Raw genomic sequence first — 5,020 nt, forward strand, 5'->3', positions numbered from 1 at the left:
CCCCCCCCCACACACACACACAAAACAAAAAAAGGGAGACTTTTAAGAAAATTTGATTGAGGACAAGCTGAGATTAGATGGATTTATCTAAATATATGAAATATCTAGTCCTAGTGATGCAGCAAACAATATTTTTTGTCTTTTTTAATTTTTTGTAGTAATAAACGACCAAATAAAGAAAGATTAAAGATAAATAGATTATACTGGATTCACTCATAGCATCTAACCTCTGAAAATAATAGAAAGTACCGATTTCACACATGGACGCCTAATCAGAAAATGTGGGACTAAAAGAAATACAACTTTATTCATCAAATTTATCTCTCAAAACTCAAATTTTATTCATCAAATTTCCATCTCCTCAAATGAAATAAAATACAAGTTTATTTATAGGACTAAAAGAAAATCCTAATAACAACTAAAATCTCAACTATTAGATAACAACAAATATAGATCCTAACAAAATAACAACTCCAATAACTAAGTAATAACTTCATCGTAATAAAATATCTCAACTAAAAAAATATAAAGTCCTTAAAGTTCATAGATGTGATCCATCCTGCATCACACAGATACTCTACGAACCCTTGAATAAGATTTATAAAAAAATGGTTCTTTATTTCACGAAAATGTGCTCCTTTTGACATATAAACAAGGCACAAAGCACATTACATTGTTTATCAACATATAAACAAAGCAATTTTCGATACTCCTTGTTTTCCAAGTTTTGTACGTAAATATACGAAAATTAGATGAAACATTTGGAAAGGTTACCCTATTGGTAAACATGTCTGGCATTCGCGAAAAATGTCCAAAAAGACCCTAGAAACAAATTTCAATTTACTTCATAAATATTAAAAAAAAGAAAAAGAAAAAGGAAAAAAATCCAATATAAGAGAAGCAATAAATGAATAAATAAATTCATTCGGTACCGTTTGGCAAAGGGTTAAGTGAGGTGTTAAGGAGACTTAACCCCTTCTTAACTTGTCAAAGATAACAAATCTATATAAGGGTTAAAGTGAGTTAACCCTCCATAATTTGCCAAACATAATAAATATAGAAGGGTTAAGTTAACCCCTCTAGAGGGGTTAAAATGAGTTAACCCCTCAAAATGAGGGGTTTACTAATACTCCTATTTAGATGGAATAAGAGTTAACCCTTCTAATTATAAAGAAAATAGTCAAAATCATTGTTATTCCCAAACACTAAAACTGATCATAAGGGCTAAAATAAAACTTATTTAACGGGTTAATAATTTAGTCCTTCGGATTATCAAATAGGCTAAGTACATTAATCCTTCTCTTTAACCCCTCTTCAATTTAGTCCTTCGGATTATCAAATAGGCTAAGTACATTAATCCTTCTCTTTAACCCCTCTTCATTAACCATTTGCCAAACGGGGAGTAGATGACCTAATCCTAGTACAAATAAGTAAAGAATGAAATATGATTCTAGAGGTTGCTCAATCATTAAATTTGAAATATGATTCTAGAGGTTGCACAATCATTAAATTTGACTTTAACTTTTTGGTTGTAGGGATTTCATCAGAATCAACCCATAGGAATGAAATGATTTACACTATTAATAGAATTATCATACTAACATTTTAATGACATGTATAGATCACGTTGTTTCTATTAGATGTTCTGATAGAATCCTTACTTACTTTTTGGGTTTAAACAAACATTTAACAAAAATTGCCAAATGCCAAGGAACAAACAATTACAAAGTTCGTAAAAATAAAAATAAAATAAAATAAAAATCTTGCGTTTATGAAGTTAGCATCCAATCCAAGCAGGCGAAAGGAAGAAAGTAACAACAGAGTGCTTTTTTTTGGGCCTGTTGTAGCAGAGCTTTAACATATGTTAACCCTTATATTTTCAGAAAGTTTCATATGTGATAAAATAATGTAGATTCATTCTTGCAATAATTATAATAGATTCATTAAGTTTAAATATTTATACAAAACAAAAATACTCTATAATCATCTATTTGCATAGCACATGCTTTCAAGAAAGATAAACACAATGGTCACATTTGTTAAAGGATTAAGTGACGAATTAAGAAGAGTTAACAATACTTGAGGATATCAAACACAAAAAAAAAAAAGAAATTGTACAGTATGCAAACTAACTTAATCTCTCATGATTTGCCAAGTACAACAAATAATAGAACTTACAAATCCCTCTAGAGGGTTAAAGCTAAGTTAACCTCTCAAAAGGAATGGTTCAAAAATTCACCTATCTAGATGGATTAAGAGATAACTTCTCTACTTATAAATTAAATGGTCATAATCTGTTTTACTCCCAAACACAAAAAATAATCAAAAAGATTAAAATAAACTAACCACATGGATTAAAAATTTTTACCATTTGGATTAGCACATAGGCTAACTATGTTAACCCTTCTCTTTAATCAAAAACACAAAAAATAACCAAAAGATTGAACTTTATGGATGAGTGTTCAATAAAATAAACAAAAAAAACTTGGACTGTTTGGTTTGCTTCAAAAATAAATTGCATCAAATGTTTCCAAGCAGCATTGCTATTGGAAATCAACTTCAGAATTCACTATTTAGATGTTTACAATTGTAGTCTAGCTAGGAAATACTTTTTCAATGTTAAATTTAGTGTTTGGTTTCAAAATAACTAGTGCAAAAAGCTACATAATTTAAGGAAACTTTGGTGGAGATAGGATTCTATTTGGATTTAAAAAGTTTTTTTGGATAAGGTAAAAGTTATATTTATTTTTTAGTTTTTATTTTTGAATCCCATAGCTTTTCGTCCCACCAAATTGGTCGTAGTATTTGTTACAAATTTTTTATATAAAATGCAAGTCTATGTACCTTTCTTAATTATAGAAAATATAAACCAAATAACGTATTACAAGTCTGATTGCTCTATTTACCGTTACAACTCTACTTATGGGGGTGTTTGACCATTCGAAAGTGAATTGAAATTATGTAAGTTAGTTTTTTTGGTAAATAACTTTCACATCCATGTTGACGTGCAAGTGGAATACAATGTTTGTTTGAAATATGAATTTATTGCTGAAAGTGCAATGTGAAGATTACGTGACAAAATTAAATTAATTAGTACATGTAGTTAAAATCATTTAATTAAATTTTGTTATTAATTTTGTCACTTTCACGTCACTTCACCACTTTTTTTAGGGGAAATCAAAAGTGTATAAAATCTTATGTGGCAACTGTCTTCCATTTCACTTTCATAACTACATGCATGCAAACAAACACATAAAATGTTAAAAAAATCATTTTCTCACTTTCATCCTTCATTTGCGTGTAAACAAACACCTCCTACATCCAACCAAATAGCCCAAAGTGATCTATATGTACAAATAATCCAAATGAACAAGACCACACTGCAAAATATGCTTAGGGGCTGTTTGGTTCGTTTCCTAGATATAGGAAAATACATTTCCATGTACAAAAACACAAGTTTTGAGTTTTCCAAACTTTTCCAAGAAATAGATTGTTTCTCTTTGGTTCGCACGAAAAAAAATGGTGGGAAACCAATGTATTTATTTTTTTTGTATTTGGTTCGCATGGAAAAAAAGGAAAAACTTTTGTTTATATGGCAAAAAGCCGACGTGGCTGCAGTTTTCGTCGATTTCACGAGGTTGAGGAAGGAATTGGGGGAGAGAAAAAAATCTGATGTGGCGGCGATTTTCCGAACCAAAGATGGGAAAAAAACCAACGGAAAGCTTATATCCTATGTGGCCATGAAAAATCTGATGTGGAGACGGTGTAAAACTTTTCCACCGAGTTAAAAAACGAACCAAACAGCCCCTTAAAAAAACTGTGGTCCCATTAAAATGTCCCTCTGCAAATCACACTATCTACTATGAACAGGACTCTCGAGGGAGCGAAGCCCGCCATCAAAAGAGAAAAAAAAAAGAAAAAAAGAAAAAAAAAACCATTGCAATCTCCGCCCCCATTTCTCGATGTCATCGAAGCCAAAATGTCGACCGACTCCAAATAACTACCCCATTCTCAATCTCCACGATCTCAAACCCTAACCCTAGCTCTCTCCCCCAAATCCAAGCCCTAGCCCTAACCCTAATCCATGGCCTCCCTCCTCAACACCTCCTTCCTCCCCTCCACTCCCAAGCTCCCCGCCGCCGTCCCCGGCGCCAAGCGGGCCCCGACCAGAATCCACGCCAAGATCCGCGCAGGGAAAAAGCCTCATTTTGTGGCGATCCGAAGAGGAATCAGGGAAAAGCAAATCGAAGGAAAGTAATCGGCGACGATGATTAGCGTCCTCGCTCAGGTGCGCTCGCCATTCCCGTTTGTTTTTCCGTTTCCTTATTTCTATCCCCTTCTAAAATCACCTCTTAGGTTTTTGCCCCTAATTATTCCCATTGGTTTGGATGAGTGCTTTGTTTCATCTGATCGAGCTGCGAAGCAGAACTAAGCAAATACGAGGAAAAACATTTGGTATTTGAAAATTTTAATTCGTTTACAGGAGCGTATTCAAAGGCGCAACATTGGGAAGCGTGCTGGTTGGAGGAATTGTTTTCAACCAGCGCAGGGGGATTCACAGCACTATCTCCGAACAAAAACCCGTTCACATCTCTCGATACCAGGTTTTTTTTTCTTTCAATTCATCCTTTGATATGTGATTTTATCTTTAATTTCAATGATCTGCTCTATTATTAGAATTTGTATGCAATCAAGATAAATACTTGGAGATATCTATGTTGGTTCTTATCTATGTGGGAAGTAAATGGAACCGGACCCTACTTTGATGCCTGATCTAGTTTCAGATGAGAGCTATTCTTAATTTCTTATAGATTCTGTTTATGAGTATTAATTTCTTCTCTCATGCTTAGAATGACTATGGTTTATATAACCTTAGTTTGGTCAGTGATTTTCCAAAGCTCATTAAACACTGTCATAATTTCTCATAGATATCGCCACAAAATGAGGCCTTATCGGACTCGTCGACGATGACCAAGGGGAAGATCGTTTCTTGGATCAAATCCGAGGGCGATAAGCTCAG

At 33.3% G+C, this 5,020-nt stretch overlaps 1 long non-coding RNA gene across 1 annotated transcript; it reads left to right on the forward strand.

The window, feature by feature from the left end:
- On the forward strand, nt 3,864-5,020 carry LOC109823943. The gene is made up of 3 exons (XR_002242515.1): nt 3,864-4,288; nt 4,484-4,604; nt 4,929-5,020. It is a non-coding gene; the product is annotated as an uncharacterized LOC109823943 (long non-coding RNA).

The sequence above is a fragment of the Asparagus officinalis genome, chromosome 9 (genome assembly GCF_001876935.1).
Source record: "Asparagus officinalis chromosome 9, Aspof.V1, whole genome shotgun sequence".
Lineage (NCBI taxonomy): Eukaryota > Viridiplantae > Streptophyta > Magnoliopsida > Asparagales > Asparagaceae > Asparagus > Asparagus officinalis.